General features: G+C 39.2%; 1 long non-coding RNA gene across 10 annotated transcripts in view; it reads left to right on the top strand.

The window, feature by feature from the left end:
• The window catches only part of LOC309630049, a 384,028-nt gene that overhangs the window by 173,286 nt on the left and 191,027 nt on the right, over positions 1-19,715 (top strand). The window contains exon 3 of one of the 10 annotated variants that reach the window (XR_014245383.1): positions 10,785-15,545. The exons of the other annotated variants lie outside the window; for them this stretch is intronic. This is a non-coding gene — a long non-coding RNA (uncharacterized lncRNA). Of the gene's footprint in view, positions 1-10,784; positions 15,546-19,715 lie in introns of those variants that run through there. 10 annotated transcript variants of the gene reach the window in all.

A 19,715-nucleotide genomic window follows, 5' to 3' on the forward strand; every position in this document is an offset into this window, starting at 1 on the left:
ATGGAGATTTCTGGGAGAGCTTTCACCATTTGATATTACATGGAGCTGGGACGTCTCTGGTGGACCAATGTCCTGAACTTGGCTCTCTCAACCTCAGAAGCACAGTTCTGACACCCAGCCAGAGCACCAAGAACCTGTCAGCCACATGGCTCAGAAGAAAAGGGGGAAAGAAATAAAGAAAGAAAGAAGGAAAGAAGATGGAATGAAGGAAAGTAAGAAAGAAAGAAAGAAGAGAAAAGAAAGTTATTAAAATAAAATATTTTTAAAATATTAAAAAGTAATTAAAAAAAAGAAAGAAAGAAGGAAGAGAGCAACCAAACCAAAAAACACATCTACCAGTGATAATAAGCACTAAAAACTATACTAAAAAAAAAAAATAAAAGGACAGATGGAACCCTAGGACAAATGGTAAAAGCAAAGCTATATAGACAAAATCACACAAAGAAGCATACACATACACACTCATAAAAATAGAAAAAGGAAAAAAATTATATATATATATATATATATATATATATAAGGAGGAAGAGAGAAACCAAATCAATAAACAAATCTACCAATGATAATAAACTCAAAATAGTAAACTAAAAGAAACATAAAACCAGAAACAAATTAGATGCAGAAAGCAAACCCAGTCTACAGTTGCTCCCAAAATCAACCGCCTCAATTTTGGGACGATTCGTTGTCTGTTCAGGTATTCCAGACATGCAGGGTACATCAAGTTGATTGTGGAGATTTAATCCACTGCTCCTGAGGCTGCTGGGAGAGATTTCCCTTTCTCTTCTTTGTTCGCACAGCTCCTGGGGTTCCGCTTTGGATTTGGCCCTGCCTCTGCGTGTAGGTCGCCTGAGGGCGTCTGTTCTTCACTCAGACAGGACGCGATTAAAGTAGCAACTGATTAGGGGGGCTCTGGCTCACTCAGGTGGGGGGGGAGGGAGGGGTACGGATGCGGGGCGAACCTACAGCAGCAGAGGCCGGCGTGATGCTGCAACAACCTGAGGCGCCACATGTGTTCTCCTGGGGAAGTTGCCCCTGGATCACAGAACCCGGGCAGTGGCGGGCTGCACAGGCTCCCGGGAGGGGCGGTGTGGATAGTGACATGTGCTTGCACATAGGCTTCTTGGTGGCTGCAGCAGCCTTAGCGTTTCATGCCTGTCTCTGGTGTCCGTGCTGACAGCCACGGCTCGCGCCTGTCTCTGGAGTTCATTTAGGCAGTGCTCTGAATCCCCTCTCCTTGCGCAGCCCAAAAGAATGGTCTCTTGCCTCTTAGGCAGTTCCAGACATTTTCCTGGACTCCCTCCTTGCTAGCTGTGGCGCGCTAGCCCCCTTCAGGCTGTGTTCACATAGTCAACCCCAGTCCTCTCCCTGGGATCTGACCTCCGAAGCCTGAGCCTCAGCTCCCAGCCCCCACCCCCAACCCCCGGCGGGTGAGCAGACAAGCCTCTCGGCCTGGTGAGTGCTGGTCGGCACTCATCCTCTGTGTGGGAATCTCTCTGCTTTGCCCTCTGCACCCCTGTGGCTGTGCTCTCCTCCGCGGCTGCAAAGCTTCCCCCCTGCCACCCCCATCTCCGCCAGTGAAGGGCCTTCCTAGTGTGTGGAAACTTTTCCTCCTTCACAGCTCCCTCCCTGAGGTGCAGGTCCCGTCCCTATCCTTTTGTCTCTGTTTTTCCTTTTTTCTTTTGCCCTACCCAGGTACATGGGGAGTTTCTTGCCTTTTGGGAAGTCTGAGGTCTTCTGCCAGCATTCAGTAGGTGTTCTGTAGGAGTTGTTCCACATGTAGATGTATTTCTGATGTATTTTTGGGGAAGAAGGTGATCTCCACGTCTTACTCCTCCACCATCTTGAAGGTCTCCCACCCCAGCTCTTTAATATTGCTTGAAATTCATTCAATAATTTAACAACAAATATTTATTGAGTGCTTACTTATGTACCAGGCACTCTATTAGAAGCTGAGGCAGCAAACAAGTTGGGTAGTAAGTCCTGCCCTCTTGGAGTTGATTACATATTGGTGGAGGCAGGAAATGAACATGTAAACAAAAAATAAGAATTTCAGATAATGAGAATTGCTATGAATAAAATTATGATATTGTGATTTGTAAGAAAAATATATAACTGGTTATTCAGATGACCAAAATATATTTCTCACATATATTTGTTCTTCCTCCACAGTTCAAATTTTTTAAGTGTTGAAAGTGATAAAGTTGTCTTTTGTTATGTTAATGAGATCACTTTGTAAAAGCTCCTAAGGTTGGGGACTGGTGCCAGTGAGGCCAACCTTGTGATTAGAGGGTTGGAACTTTCAGTCCTACTCCCTGACCTCTAGTGGGGGAGAGAGATTAGAGATTGAGTTCATTCGCCAATGGCCAAGGATTTAATCAACCATGCCTACGTCATGAAGCCTCCATTAAAGCCACAAAGGATGAGTTTGGAGAGCTTCTGGATTGATAAACATATGGAGATTTGGGGAGAATGGTGTGCTCCAAGGAGGCATGGAAGCTCCATGCCCTTTCCCCACACCTTGCCCTATGCATCTCTTCCATTTGGCTGTTCCTGAGTTATAACCTGTTATAATAAACCCATGATCTGGTAAGTAAAATGTTTCTCTGAGTTCTGTGAGCCACTCTGGCAAATTAGTGGAAACCCAGAAGGAGGTCATGGGAACCTCCAATCTGCAGCCATCTGGTCAGAAGCAGAGGTTACAACCTGGGCTTGCAACTGGCAACTGTAATGGGGTGAGGGGAAGATTTAGGGGGTTAAGCACAAGCAGTCTTGTAGGACTGAACCCTTAACCTGTGGAGTCTGAAGCTATCTCTAGGTAGTGTCAGAATTGAATTGAATTACAGGACATCAAAGTGGTGTTTGAAGCATTGCTTGTTGGTGGTGGGGGAAACCCAAACCCCATATTGGAATGGGGTCCACAACCCTAATGAAAAATAAAACAGGAAATGGGATAGAAAACGATTGAGATAGGGCAGGGGAAATACCTGTACCTTAGGCAGGAGAATCTGGGAAAACCTATGAGCAGGTGAAGGTCTAAGAAATCCTGAGCATATTGGACATGGCCTTTAACTAAGGAGGGTCTCAGTGAAGCTTGGAAATTATTTCTAAATTCATCAAGAACTTTTTATAGTAGTATAAAAGTAATACATGCACCTCCTAAAACATTTTTAGAGCATAGTAGGATATAAAAAGCCCAGCCCTACTCCTCAGAGCTATATTATTAACCATTTTCTTGTGTATTCGAAAAAATCCCTATCTTTGTATATATAAATGCATGTATATATGAATAACCTTTCTTTACAAATGGCATCATATTAGCTTACTCTTCTGAACCACTGAGATCCCCCTTCAAGAAAGAACTTGCCCAGTTCCAAGGGATGCAATGAGCTGATGGCCTCCAGCTTTTAAGGTCAGCCTCAGCATTTGAGCCAACAGTGGTTCCATCAATGACTGAGCCAAACTATGGTACAAAGGCCTACCCATTTCTACTCAACTGACACTTCTCTAATAAGGCACATTTAAGTTACATCTGTTTTTACTTTGCTTTGGTTTGTTTTGCTATTAAAAACAATGTAGCAATTAGCATCTATAAACATACATGCATGGGTGCTTATTTTTCTCCACCCTCTAATACTGTTCAGTATCTAATTTAAGTCTGATAGAAGAAAAACAGCACTTCACTAATGCTTTATTTTGCAACGTCATAATTATGAGTACGTTCAGAATTATTTTATATCTTACTCACCATTTGTATTTATCTCTGAACTTCCTCTTTGTGTTCTTTGCCTTTTTAATACCAGGTTGTTGGTGTTTTTCTTATTGATTTGCTGGAGTGTTTTGTAAAAGAAATAAACTCTGTTCCATAAATATTGCAAATACTTGTTCCTGTTTGTGGTTTGATTTTTAAAATTTTAATGGCATTTTCCCCATTCAGTAGTCTTAATTTGTGCGTAGTCAAATTTATCCTTTTTCCAATATAGCTTCTGAGTTTTGTGTCATGGTTATAAAGTTCTCAGCTCTAGTAATATTTTCAAAATAAGTCCTTATCTAATTATAATATTTTTAGATTTTTTTCCTTTAAAATTTGGGCTTCATCTACAATTTTGATATAGTCAGGTAGAATTTCAGCTTTTTTTCCTTTGCCAAATTATCCTCATCATTTCTGAATATTCCATCTCTTCCACGCTAATTCTAGATTTTTCTTTTATAATAAACTAAAACTACATATCTATTTGGCTCTGTTTCTGAATTTTATATTCTATTTTACTGATCAATTTTTGTATCCTTCACTGATACCAAACTGTCTTTTATTATTGTAGATTTATCATCTTTTAATAGCTTGTAGGAACTAAACCCTCTAATTTTTAACTCTTTTTTTAAATATGGTAATTGTTTCTTATCAACTCTTTATTATTTTTTTCATAAATTTATTTATTTATTTATTTTATTTTTGGCTGCGTTGGGTCTTTGTTGCTGCATGCGGGCTTCTCTTGCTGTGGAGCACAGGCTCTAGCTCTAGGTGCGTGGCTTCAGTAGTTGTGGCTCGTGGGCTCTAGAGCACAGGCTCAGTAGTTGTGGCACACGGGCTTAGTTGCTCTATGGCATGTGGGATCTTCCCGGACCAGGACTCGAACCTGTGTCCCCTGCATTGGCAGGCGGATTCTTAACCGCTGTGCCACCAGGGAAGCCCTAACTCTTTTTAAGTTATCTTCTTTCTTTAGGATCTCCCTGGCTATTCACTCATGTTTATTAGCAATGTTTATTTTTTACATTATTTTCCACAGATATCTTTTGCTTTTGGGTGAGTAGCTAAAATGTGAATCTAAAACAAATTCAATTTTAACCTTTGATTTATTTTTCCAGGTGAAGTTCAGCATTATTTTAAGTTCTCCCCCCCCCCCCCCCAAATTTCATTATTTCAGATGGGATAGAATTGGATTTCTAGAATAAACAAGCTTTTCATATTATACTATAGTTTTGCAAGATGTTACCATTGGGGGAAAGAAACTGGATAAAAGAAACGTAGTCTCTTTCTTCATTTTCTCTTACAACTGCATGTGATTCTACAATTACTTCAAAATTAAAATTCTTTCTTTTTTTAAATACCTAGTACAATGTCTGATATATAGTAGATTTCCCCATATTCTTTTTTTAATATTTATTTATTTATTTATATGGCTGCGCCAGGTCTTAGTTGCACACACGAGATCTTCCTTGTAACATGCAGGATCTTTTAGTTGCGGCATGCCCAATCTTTAGTTGCAGTATGTGGGATCTTTAGTTGTGACATGCGGGGTCTTCAGTTGTGGCATGTGAACTCTTAGTTGCGGCATGTGGGATCTAGTTCCCTGACCAGGGGTCGAACCCGGGCCACCTGCGGTCCAGTGGCTGAGACTCCATGCTTCCCCATATTCTTTAACATAAATTCTTACAGGTACTCTTCAGTTTCTGGGTAAGCATTCATAAATATGTCTCTAAGGCAAATTCAGTTAGCTTCGAGCCAAACTATAAAATTGGTGTTATACTCCCACATCTCTAGGAGGCTGATTTGAAAAATAGTTATAGCAATTAAGAAGTATGAGAATGTGCACTAAATTATAATAATTGGCTGTTGGATCATAGGATCTTCTCCACTAGGGTTCTTTTAAATTTTGTAGCAATTCCTGTATTTAATCTTTTTTCTCACTTTGAAATTTCTCCATAAATCACTAGCACCCCTCTCCCTTCCCAAACTAGAAGAAATGGACGATACATGTGGGTGCCATGTCACTTTGCATCTGGAATTTTGAAACCAAAAAATCTTTTTTGCTTGCCACTTTTCTAGGAAATGCAGATTACTGACAGGGCCAGTCGTAAGAAAAATTAGGAGGTAAATAAATCCTGCCTTGAAACCCAAACTCATTTCCCTTTCCAGTACCATCCCCCAAGGAGTTCCTGGGGGACCATTTTCTTTCCCTCCTCCTGCTAGTCTCCCCCAGTATATTCTATTGGCAAAACCTCATGGGAGCCAGCTGGCAAAGCAGCAATGTGGTCTGAAGGGTCCCAGACACAGCAAGAACAAGAGTATAGAAGATTAAGTTTGAATCTGAAAAATAGTACCTTGATAACTAGCACACTATTTTATTTTTAATAGTCTGTTATTTACCCATAAATTCTGCTCACTGTTGTCTTGGGTCAACTTCAGTAATGATATTTATTCATGTGTCCATTGAACTAGTGACAAGGGAGATTTTTTAAAAAGGTTAAATGTCAAGAAAACTTGACTCTTGGACTTGCTCTGCCAGTATCTGGTATTTTTTTAACTTAAGAAAAAATAAATAATATAAATTTTTGTTGTTTTTTGGAAGGTATCATAAGGGCCATCTAATCTCATACATTTGTTCTGTAGAGTATCTTAGTAATTTTTTATACAGTAGGAATTCTTTGCTATCTGTATGCAACCTATTTTGTTTTCTATGAAATAGGAGTACTGGACCAAATGACCTTGACTCTCTGTCCAATATGTGTTTGCCCGTCTCTGCCAATATCTCCTCCACCAACCACAGCCTATCATTCAGTAAATATATAACTAAATGTTTGGCATTGTACTAAGCCCTGAAAGTGGATTTCCTGTCTTCAGGAATATTACAATCTATAAAGGAGACAGAAAGACAAACAGCAGATATTAAAATAGTGTTTTAGGTGTTCTGAAGGAGGTACACACAGAGCGCTAGGCAACCATGGACGAGGGACATTTAATCCAAACTAAATGTGGATCTTGAATTGAATCTTGAAAGACAAATGAGAATTAGGTATCTGAGAAGAGAAAGAATAGGAAGAAAACAGGAGGCCATTCCAGGTAGAAAGAATAACACATGCAAACATTAGGTCATGGGGGGAAGTTGCTATGAGCAACTCTATGCCAATAAAATAGACACCTGGAAGAAATGGACAAATTCTTAGAAAAGCACAACCTTCCGAGACTGAACCAGGAAGAAATAGAAAATATAAACAGATCAATCGCAAGCACTGAAACTGAGACTGTGATTAAAAATCTTCCAACAAACAAAAGCCCAGTACCAGATGGCTTCACAGGCGAATTCTATCAAACCCTTAGAGAAGAGCTAACACCTATCCTTCTCAAGCTCTTCAAAAGTATAGCAGAGGGAGGAACACTCCCCAACTCATTGTACGAGGCCACCATCACGCTGACACCAAAACCAGACAAAGACGTCACAAAGAAAGAAAACTACAGGCCAATATCCCTAATGAATATAGATGCAAATATCCACAGCAAAATACTAGCAAACAGAATCGAACAGCACATTAAAAGGGTCATACACCATGATCAAGTGGGGTTTATCCCAGTAATGCAAGGATTCTTCAGTATACGCAAATCAATCAATGTGATACACCATATTAAAAAATTGAAGGAGAAAAACCATATGATCATCTCAATAGATGCAGAAAAAGCTTTCAACAAAATTCAACACCCATTTATGATAAAAACCCTACAGAATGTAGGCATAGAGGGAACCTACCTCAACATAATAAAGGCCATATATGAAAAACCCACAGCCAACATTGTTCTCAATGGTGAAAAACTGAAACCATTTCCTCAAAGATCAGGAACAAGACAATGTTGTCCACTCTCACTCTATTATTCAACATAGTTTTGGAAGTCTTAGCCATAGCAATGAGAGAAGAAAAAGAAATAAAAGGAATCCAAATCGGAAAAGAAGAAGTAAAGCTGTCACTGTTTGCCGATGACATGATACTATACATAGAGAGTCCTAAAGACTCTACCAGAAAGCTACTAGAGCTAATCAGTGAATTTGGTAAAGTAGCAGGACACAAAATGAATGCACAGTAGTCTCTTGCATTCCTATACACTAATGATGAAAAATCTGAAAGAGAAATTAAGGAAACACTGCCATTTACCATTGCAACATAAAGAATAAAATACCTAGGAATAAACCTACCTAAGGAGTCAAAAGACCTGTATGCAGAAAACTATGAGACAATGATGAAAGAAATTAAAGATGATACAAACTGATGGAGAGATATACCATGTTCTTGGATTGGAAGAATCAACATTGTGAAAATGACTCTACTACCCAAAGCAATCTACAGATTCTATGCAAGCCCTATCAAACTCCCAATGGCATTTTTCACAGAACTAGAACAAAAAGTTTCACAATTTGTATGGAAACACAAAAGACTCCAAATAGCCAAAGCAATCTTGAGAAACTAAAACGGAGCTGGAGGAATCAGGCTCCCGTACTTCAGACTATACTACAAAGCTACAGTAATCGAGACAGTATGGTACTGGCACAAAAACAGAAATACAGGTCAATGGAACAAGATAGAAAGCCCAGAGATAAACCCACACACATATGGTCACCTGATTTTTGATAAAGGAGGCAAGAACATACAATGGAGAAAAGACAGCCTCTTCAATAAGTGGTGCTGGGAAAACTGGACAGCTACATGTAAAAGAATGAAATTAGAACACTCCCTAACACCATACACAAAAATAAACTCAAAATGGATTAAAGACCTAAATGTAAGGCCAGAGACTATCAAACTCTTAGAGGAAAACCTAGGCAGAACACTCTATGACATAAATCACAGCAAGATCCTTTATGACCCACCTCCTAGAGAAAGGGAAATAAAAACAAAAATAAGCAAATGAGACCTAATGAAACTTAAAAGCTTTTGCACAGCAAAGGAAACCATAAAGAAGACAAAAAGACAACCCTCAGAATGGGAGAAAATATTTGCAAATGAAGCAAGTGACAAAGGATTAATCTCCAAAATTTACAAACAGCTCATGCAGCTCAGTATCAAAAAAACAAACATCCCAATCCAAAAATGGGCAGAAGACCTAAACAGACATTTCTCCAAAGAAGATATACAGATTGCCATCAAACACATGAAAGGATGCTCAACATCACTAATCATTAGAGAAATGCAAATCAAAACTACAGTGAGGTATCACCTCACACCAGTCAGAATGGCCATCATCAAAAAAATCTATAAACAATAAATGCTGGAGAGGGTGTGGAGAAAAGGGAACCCTCTTGCACTGTTGGTGGGAATGTAAATTGATACAGCCACTATGGAGAACAGCATGGAGGTTCCTTAAAAATCTAAAAATAGAACTACCATACGACCCAGCAATCCCACTACTGGGCATATACCCAGAGAAAACCATAATTCAAAAAGAGTCATGTACCACAATGTTCATTACAGCTCTATTTACAATAGCCAGGACATGGAAGCAACCTAAGTGTCCATCGACAGATGAATGGATAAAGAAGATGTGGCACATATATACAATGGAATATTACTCAGCCATATAAAAAGCGAAATTGAGTTATTTGTACTTAGGTGGATGGACGTAGAGCCTGTCATACAGAGTGAAGTAAGTCAGAAAGAGAAAAACAAATACTGTATGCTAACACATACATATGAAATCTAAAAAAATGGTTCTGAAGAACCTAGAGGCAGGACAGGAATAAAGATGCAGACGTAGAGAATGGACTTGAGGACATGGGGAAGGGGAAGGGGAAGCTGGGACAAAGTGAGAGAGTGGCATGGACATATATACACTACCAAATGTAAAATAGACAGCTAGTGGGAAGGAGCCACATAGCACAGGGAGATTAGCTCGGTGCTTTGTGAGCACCTAGAGGGGTGGGGTAGGAAGGGTGGGAGGGAGACGCAAGAGGGAGGAGATATGGGTTTATATGTATATGTATAGCTGATTCACTTTGTTATAAAGCAGAAACTAAGACACCATTGTAAAGCAATTATACTCCAATAAAGATGTTAAAAAAAAAAAAAAGAGCTGGGGCTACATGTTGTCTCATTTCACCGAGAAGATAAACTGGGTTTCTCCAACTTGGAAACTTGACTTCATTCTCTATCTTCAGTTAATACAGTATACAGTTAGTACCTACTATATAGCAGAGCCATGAACTGTGAGGCATAACAAAATAAATAATTTCTGTCTTGCTCTCACTAATCTTAAAATTGGTAGGTCATTTCTATTCAGCCAGCTGTCAGCAGAGAGGTTCCTGAAACAGAAAAGACCAGGCAGAGGTGAGGATGAGAGAAGTGGTTCTTGTCTCATTAGTTGGTGGGGTGCAGAGGAGTTTCTGTTCCCCAGTACTGGAAGACAGGGTCCTGGAAACCACCATCACATCATATCTCCTGGGATTTACCCCACATGGAAACAATTCTGATATGCTATCCCTCCTCTCTGCCAGTGTTTCTCACACATATGGTTTCTATGGTTCCCCTGAATCTCTGATGCCTGGGAGGGACCCCTGCCATGCATGCCAGCTGGCTTGTGGGCCCTGTGTTCTCACCTCATTTCTGCCAACCCTGTTTCAGAGAGCTGGGCCTGGTTTCCATTTTATCCAGCCTTATCTCTGAGAGCGTTTTTCTGAACACAGCCATCCTCAGGACGAGAAAAGAAATATAATCAGGATACAAGTATTTCAATACTCATTGGATTCTCTGTTTGGAAATTTGCTCTATTAGAGACTCATTTCTTTGAGTTAATACATTAGCCTCTTTTGGAATTCAAATGCCTTTGGGAATAAAGGGGCACATTAAAATATTAAGACAATAAAGAGGAAGCAAGCAAAACTACTAAAACTATAGTGTGAAAATGTAAATCAGGCATTTGGATTATAGGGTATCAGAAGTGAAAGAGCTATATATATATATATATACACATATACATATATATGTGTACTTAAAAATGTTTTTATCCTTCCTTCTTGCTTTTACAGAATGAGGACACTAAATCCTGGGAAAGCACAGCAGCTTGGCTAAGGTCACAACAAAGGTTCTTGAATCCCTGCCTCTTTAGAATTTGAGGGGTAGAACTTGTCAACTGTTAAGTGGAGATCCTTAGGCCTGCAGTCAACAGGCTGTGACACTGAGCACCTGGGTTAGTATCATAAAGAAACATGTTTCTGGAAGCCCTTTTCAGTTATGCAGCAGTTAAGGACTTGGGTTCTGTTTAGAGCAACATAGATTTAGCTCTTGCTTTGCTATGCGAATTGGGCAAGTAACACCGTCTTTAAGTTGCAGTGTATTCACCTGTAAGAGACAGATGGTGATAGTATCTGCTTCATAAATGTGGTATAAAAATTAATGAGCTAAAGTAGGAAAAGCATGGAGCAAAGTCCTTGGCTTATAGTAGGTAGTTGATAAACACTGACTGTTAAAAGTGAGTGATTAAAGTCAAGGTTTACCTACTTCACAGTGTTGTGAAGGGCTCCCCCAGTGTCTGGAAGGTTGCTCCAGCCATCTAGCCTCTCATTCACACTGCTTCTCTGCATCTCAATTTTCACAGCTTCAAAATGGAATAGATGATTCATTTCCCTTACCTTCCTCCCAAGAGTATCCCATTTTTTAATAAAACATTTAACTTTAGATGGGCATATTCAAATCCATACTGGAGAATATGGAAGGGCTAGGGAATGTGGGAGAAGCAATGGAAATGGTAGAGTTTTGAGATACTTAAAGTTAGCACCCACCTGTTTCCCCTGCTTTCCATTGGCTAAAATGTAACACGGATTGAAACCTGAACATTTGGAATGCCACTGTGTCCCCTGGAAACTCTACCCTGAGGTTTAGAGGTTAGAGGAAGGTTCTGTGTGGTTCTAGTGTGCTCCATCCAACTCTCTGATTCATCTCAAAGATCCAAGAAGAATACAGAGTTTATGTAGCTGGCTTACCCCAGCAAAGGAGATGGGCTCAGACCTTACTCCAAAAGAAACCAAATTCTTATTAAAAAAAAAAAAAAATTCGTGCTCTTAGAGGAAAAGCAGACTTAGGTCTTAGACACTGGAGTGAAAAGACTTTGTCATGACAATAAGTCATCTTTGTGGCTTTTCCAGTCACTTATTCCTCTCATAACAGCCTAAGTTTCTCTGAAGGTCCATGGAATCACCCAGGAGTTTGAAAATGCAGATTCCTGAGCTATACCCTACAGAGAGTTTGGTTAGGTAGATCTGGAGTGGAGCTTTGGAATAAGAATTTTTAATGAGCACCCTTACCTGATTCTGACTTGAGGGACCATTTGAACCACACTTGGAAATATATTAAGTGAAATACATGCACATTAAATCCCTGTGTCAGTTAAACACAACCCACATCTCTTTCATGTTCTTAACTCCTTTTTACAAGAACCACTCATTTTACCTGGAGCTGAGATATGATTTCATTGCCTGAGAAGTTGAATAAAACAGAACAAAGGAATTTAGAAAGAAGCTTCTAATTTCAAAATATACTGAAAGGGAAAAGAACAAGGTAAAAATAGTCTGCTACCATTTTTGTAACAAAGAAAAGGAAATCAGAATATACAGACATATAAACAAATATCTTCAAAGGGAAACACAAGACTGTTAAAACAGAAACTAAAGAAATTGGTTGACTACTGGGGAAGGGTGAAAATAAAGCAATAATACAGGGAATAATATTTTTCGAAGTTTACCTTTCAATCTAGTTTTGACTTTTAAACTACATTAATGTTTTGCATATTCAGAAAACATTATCAATTTATCAAGCATATAGTAAAATCTAGAAATTGAATACAGATAGAAACACATGAATTGAACTGTATGTCAAATTGATAATATGAACACAAAGAAGCAAAGCCAGAATTAATTCAAGTAAATTTTGAACACTGTACTCTGATTGCATCCCACCTTCAGTGGAATATTTTCTAAAGATGAAAAGAAACTATTGGTGGTGGAATCGTTTGAAACTATTTTGTGTGTATTGCAGAATTGAGCAAATGAGCAAATATATTGGTGTTTGGGGGGCATAGAGTTCTCATGGCAGGAGAGTGGTAAAAAAAATATGGAAAGGGGGAAGGAGAGCTCTGTTGTATTGGATTAGAATTGGAAGTACAAACTCATGACTTTATCAAATATATATTTTCTTGCTGGGTACAAAGAAAGGGCTTAGAACAATTACACTTAAGTAGCAGTGAATGTATTTATCACCCTGATCTTGGTTTCTAACTACCACTTTCCATTCAAAGGAACCAGGACTACCTGGAAGACTGACTGACCCTAAGTCTGGGGCAATGAAGTACAAGGTGAGCCAGGAGCATTGAATTGAATCAAAAAGTAAAGAAGCGCTCAAACACTGATAGGAAAATGTCAAAAATAAATAAATAAATAAAAACATGGATGCCAGATTAAAGGGGCTTCCATTGACCAAATTTGAGACAACTAGAATGTCAATTTAAATAATGGCAGGGATGGATTATAATAAACCTCTGCGAGGCCATAGTGGTACCAAAAACAATGGGAGTGGATGGAGAAAAAAAAGAAATATTTATTTCTACAAAAGAATAGTAACTCATAAATGTAGAAGGAATGTTAAATGATGGTTTTCTAAGGCTGTCAGTGACCACTGTAATAAGTGATTCAAGCAAAAATCATCAAAGCATGCTAAAACTATTGTGTAAAATGTTGATCTAATAATCAGCCAGTTTCAGAACTATTTATTAATTACAGAGGGAACATGCTACATTTACAATGGAGAAATTTGATAGCATCACTTTAACCAAATGATGAAACTTAACAATCACCAAGTTTGACAAATTGGCAACATATGCCTCCTGATGTGATGTACTACAAAGAACACATCCTGCCAAAAATGTTTAACCTTATTCTAATCATGAGGAAGCAATCAGAAAAATCTAAATTGAGAAAGAGTCTGCAAAACAACTGGTCTAGACACTTCAAAATGTCAGTGTCTTAAAAGTTAAAAAGAAAGGCTAGGCATGGTTCTAGAATACAAACTATTAAAGAGATATGATGACTAAACAATGCACAATTCTTGATTGAATCCTGGATTTTTTATAAAGCTATAAAAGACATTTTTGGAACAGTTTGGGAAATTTGAACATAGATTGTATATTATATAATATTACTTATCAAGGCTAAAGTTTCCTAAAAATGATAAATTCCATTGTAAATATGTAGGAGAATGACCTTGTTCTCAGAAATACATACTGCAGCATTTTTGGTGTCTACCACTTAATAGTTCACCAAAAAAGGAAAAGAAAAATGAAAGACAAAGCAAATGTGGCAAAATATTAACAATTGTTGAATCTTGTAAAATATTATCAGGTGCTCATTTTATTACTAGTGCAACTTGTCAGTAGGTTCGAAAATTTTCAAATTAAAAAGTTAGAGGGTATGGAGGGGGCAAATAAAGAAGGCAGTATTGGTTGCAACCAGTATTAGTTGCCAGAATGGTGTGGTGTATATACTTCTGCTTATCACTGACTGGGCGGGGTATGTGCCTGCTAATAGCCCCACTCATTAATTCATTTCCCTCTGCAGTCTGGCTTTCTCCCTTCTCCCTCCCCTCACCAGGATGTGCTTAGGTATGATAGTGAGGGGAGGAGGAGGAACATGGAGAGCATTCTCTGTATTACCATCTCAGAGGGATATTCCCACTTCAAGCACCTCTCCAAAGGGCTAATGGCCTACAGAGCCTTATTACCATCCTGGGATAAGTTCAATTTTTTTTTTTTTAATGATAGCAATTTGTTACACCAGTTTGCCACTTGCCTGCTGCTTCCTTGTTAATCCAATAATCTATATGAGCAAGGCAATTTGACGTACCTCCTTCCCATCTGCCGCCCATCATCCAATCTATATCTTAACTATCGGTGATTTATTAGTGGAGTCTGCATTAAGCACATCTCCACTCCATTGTTGCCCTCCTTCTCAGCCTCTCTCTTGGATACACTCTCTGGGTGTGTTAGAAGGCAAACTCAGCGTGAAGATTAAAAACAACAACAGAATAATAAATTGAGCCTCAGTTCCAGGAGTTGTTCCTTTCAAACAATTAGCATTTATGCACATCCACACACTAAGCAGATCCATTTCAGAGCCAGTCTTAAGAAATGTGAGAAACTAGGATATTTCTCATCATGTTTTTCACTCTGTCCCCAACCTCAATTTTTTAAAATTGGTTGAAGTTAGTCATTGGAACCTGCAAATAGACGGTGGCCCAGCTGCCCTAACTGCCCTAACTGAATGTTGCATTCCTCATCCCCAACCTCCTGGGTGTCCATTCACTTGAATTAAGGGCCTGCATGAGCCCTGGACCCTGAACTCTTTCCTGCAGAGACCAAAGGGCCAGGTAGCTATTGGCTAGATGTACTGAAGCAGCTCTGAAGAAGGGACTTTGTTCTCAAAAGTATAAGCCTGCTTCTCTGAACATCAGGGCATTACTTGTGATTGCTAAGCTTCATTTTTCTCCATGTACTCCAGCCTACCCAAGAACAAAGGCTCCAGGAAGACACTCCCAGAGGAGGGACAAATTGGAGTTGGGCAGGTTGAAAATGGTGGTGTACAGCAATGTCTGCTGTCTGCTGTGGACTGAACATGCCATTCACTTTGAATTCTGTGCTATCCTTTGCCTATAGAAGCTTGATGCACATGGCCCAACCTAAAACCTATAGTAAGAGAAGAAACATGGGTATAGGATGGAAATTTCTAGAACCCATTGCTATCACTATCTATTTGCAGTTTCCATATAGTAGGAATCTGGATTGCGTAGTGGTTAGCTCACTGGCTGATAAGTGAATTCTGGTTCTGCAAATTCCTATCTCTGCTCAATAGCAAGTTTATTAATCTGTAAAATAGAACTGCTTCATAAGGTGGTGATCAAGAGTAGTAATGATTAATCAGTAAATTGTTTTTATTCTCCTTTTCTCATCAAATGTCATCTGATTTTTAATTCTGTAATGACTCTCCCTTTTTTTTGTAAACAACTTTTTTTTTCCATTAAGTGCCTCAGGAGTCCTAGTTGCATTTGCCTTTTGTCCTTGGTTCTGTTTGCATTGGGCTGATTTTACCTGGCTTGTTTGGCTGCTCTCAGGCTTGCATTGTTCTTGATATCTCCATTCCAGACAGTGACCTTGAACTGTCCGCTGGGTGAATGACACATAGCTTGTGGTGTGAGTGAGCTGCCAATAAATAGAGGGGGACTTTCCTGAGTTGATGGGTTTTAAGAAAAGGAAAATGAAAAAAGACAGTCAACCTGACTCTACAATCTACATTTAACATTCCTATTCTTACAAAGTCAAGGGTGGCATCTTGTCATCCTTTTAAGCTCACCTAGCAATGTGCTTATAATAAGGCAACAGTTCTGAACAGCTGGCATGTTCCGTTTCACAAGTGACCAAAACTTGTAATTTTGCATATAGCCGTTGTTGGTATAAATATTTTATCCTCACAAGTAAATGCCGATTGGCCAAAGGGTATAAACTGTCTGATTTCATTTTTTTTCCCCTCATGGAACTTAGCATGGTGCATTGTACTTAGTAAGTGTTCGATGAATGCTTAAGGAACAAGTAACTGTGGTTTCACCTTGCAGAATGATAACATATTTTACTGATTCATTTTCCTTTGAGTCGTTTTCTCTCAAAACTCTGTATTATGAAACTTTTTCCTCTGTTCAAGTTGCAGTGCTTTCTAAAAAAAAACCCCCTCCATCTTTTCTTAATTAACAGGCTTTTCCAGGACTTTTTTTTTCTTTCTCTGTGACAGTTTCCCACTATTGTCTGTTTGCAGCTGTTACATGGTTGAGAACTGAGTAGACATGCTAATGATTGCCTGGTGTGTGGGCGGAGCACCTCTGAATTTTCCTCCACCGGCCATGCAGCCTGTTCCTACTTACTCTTTCTAAAATAAGCCTCTAGTTGGCAGCCTGGGGATGGGTTATTTGCAGTTTCTTTCTGTGGGGGAAGTTCTTGCTTGGACTAGCTATCTGTGTTTCTATTTAAGTGCAAATAAACATGTTGCTGCTCCCACACTCCTTAGGTCTACACCACACTCCAAATTGCCTGAGTCAGCCATGCACAAACTCGTCCAGATGACTAGAAACCAGCTGTGGTTTCTGTGTTTAATCAGTTAATTTAGCAAATTATCTTGTGTTTTTTGTTTTTTTTTTTTTCTTCTGTCCATATCCAGTCTCTTCCTATATTGGTCTTAGATGTATTCTCTAGAAAATTGAGTCATTATATCACTGAATGGATTTGGTCCTTGTAATTGTCTTTGGAACTCTTGTGGCTGAAACTGAACAACTCCATCGAGGAATTTTGAGCACTTCATTGTTTATTTATTCTTTCCTGCAGCTTTGAGGAAATGATACTTTTCCAAGAGGCATTACATAGGTGTCTGAATTTCCTAGCATCTGGGATGACGATCTGTAGTACTAATCTGAGATTCTCATTCTGAGTCATGTATTTCAGCCAGTAAACTGGAATCAAGCTAGTTAATCCCCTTTCAGTATGTTTTGCAGCTGTTAGGATTCCATGACCGTTATGCAAAGACACAGAGAATCTCACTGATCAGAGAGCAAGCTTCAGGGGACAGGTTGGAGGCCTGGAGAGACGGCAGGCTTTGAACAAGGCACAAGGCGGTTGCCAACCACCCTGTTAATGCAGGCAGGGTCTCAATGACCTTTAGGATGCTTTTAGCTTTCCAGTCTGTCCTAAGACTATTCTTCTTTTCTTATGGAGCTTCTAAGGTGGCTTTCCTTTTGAAAATAAAAGCCTGAAGTGTCCATGCCTAGAGAAGTGGCCCTCATTAAAGACTTAAGACAGCAGGCTAAGTTCTTTCTATTTTAGGGGTTCTTTGGAACATAACCACTATGTCCATTAAAAACCAGGAAGTCATGTAGAAGAAGCTGAAACTATGAGATTTCTTTGACAAATCTTTTACCCTGCTGCCCACTGAACATAGAAGGGAACTATGGAGAAACAAATACACCTCTGGGTTTTTCTTTGAGGGAAAGGAAAAACTTTCTCTGAGGACGTAGGAATAAGGGATAGACAAAGTTAGATTATGCATTCTTGTGAAGGGGATTTGTCTTATTTATCCTACTTCTTTGCCAAATTATTCCTCCTATTCCTACCTCGCCAGGACATAAATGAATAAATCTTGGCATTTCCTAATCTCATATATTTTCATAGATTCATATATATCACCTGCAATAGTAATGAGATTCAATTTGAAATTAGCGCCAATTTTGTTTACGTGTGCCAGGAGCTGTGGACTTCCTCAGAGCCTCAAAATACAGCACCACAATTCATTTCCTGAGTTCTAGCCCATGGCTCAGTTGTGCTGCTCTAAATAAGTATTCAGGTTAAGTTGCTGGTGGGTGTTTATCACTTTACTCATCATTTGTCTCAGCTTGGGGAGTTTTTATTGAAAGAGTCAACATAAAAAGTAACTCTCACAGCTGGAGAAGTTGCAAATATGTGATGAGATGATCAGACTAATTGGCCAGGTCTGATAATCAGTAGGTAACCCACTAATTTTGACATAGAAAACAAACAAGAGATTGAGTGGAGTAGGTTGATTTTTCCAGCTAAGAAGAAAACATCCCTTTAAGATGGGGAGACTATTCTGGCTAGAGACACTAGGATATTTTAATTGCTTTGTATTACATACTGATTTTACTCGCGGACTGTGAAAGTAGGTACAGATGGTTGGCTAAATAAGAATTGCAGTCTGTTTAGGATTCCGGCTAATGTGAAGAAAATATAGAGGGAGAAAACTTGAGAATAATTCAGACCAGCTTATAGTGGACATTTGTTTTTAATCCAGTGAGAGTGTGAATAAAATGGCACTGCTACCACAAACAATAAAATGAAGGCAGAAATATCAACAAACCCCCTCCCCTCTCTTGATACCATGTCTCTTTGTGGTCCAGTGTCTCTCCAATCTGTTATCAAAACAAGAAGTCATAGCAGTAGTTCTCCCTGTGTGGTCCCATCTACCAGGGGCATTAGCATCCCCTGGAATCTTCTAAGAAATGCTAATTCCCAGGCCCCACTTTGGTCCTACCGAATCAGACACTCTGAGGGAGGGGTCCAGAAATCTGTTTTAGCACATTCCCCCCCCCACCCCCCGATCCTGATGAACACTAATGTTTGAGAACCACTGGTGCATAACCTTGATGCTCAGAATATGGCTTACAGACCAGTGGCCAGGGAATCACTAAGAATTTGTAAGAAATGAAGAATCTTGAGCCCCTCCTCACAGTTTGCATTTTTAAGCAAACCCCCAGGTGATTAGGGTGGCCATTAATATTTGTGAAGCTCTGGTCATTATCCGTACTTTCCTCTTCTTTAATGAAGACCCAAAATGTTTATTCTGATACTTGGAATAAAGATTACATTTCTGAGCCTACCTTTCAACTAGGTCTAGCAATGTGTCTTGAGTTTTGGCTGCTGAAATGTAGGCAGAAGTCTTCTAGGAAGTCTTCTCTAAAGATAAGAAGCATGAACCATTTTTGTCCTTCCTCCATTCTTCTGCCTGTAACATGGAGGTGATGATTCAGGCTCCAGCAGCCAGCTTTGATTGTGAGAAATAAGGTTTACATCAAGGATGACATAGTAGAGAGATGGCAGGAGCAGGGTCCCTGATGAGAGTGGAGCCAGTCCTAAATTGACTTGTATTATGTATGAGAGAAGTAAACTTACCTCTTTATAAGTATAAGGTCTCTATTCTGTTTAGGTCTCTGAACTTTATCTTCAGTGATTTTTAACTCATAACTAGTTATCACCAAAACTTGCTAATTTTACCTCAAAATTTGTTCTATATCTCGTTTTCTCTATACCTTATAACCCAGCCCTTGTTTACACCCTAATCATCTCTTACTCAAGTTTCTAA

This window comes from Balaenoptera borealis (genome assembly GCF_965194805.1).
Source record: "Balaenoptera borealis genome assembly, chromosome: 5".
NCBI classification, from domain to species: Eukaryota; Metazoa; Chordata; class Mammalia; order Artiodactyla; family Balaenopteridae; genus Balaenoptera; species Balaenoptera borealis.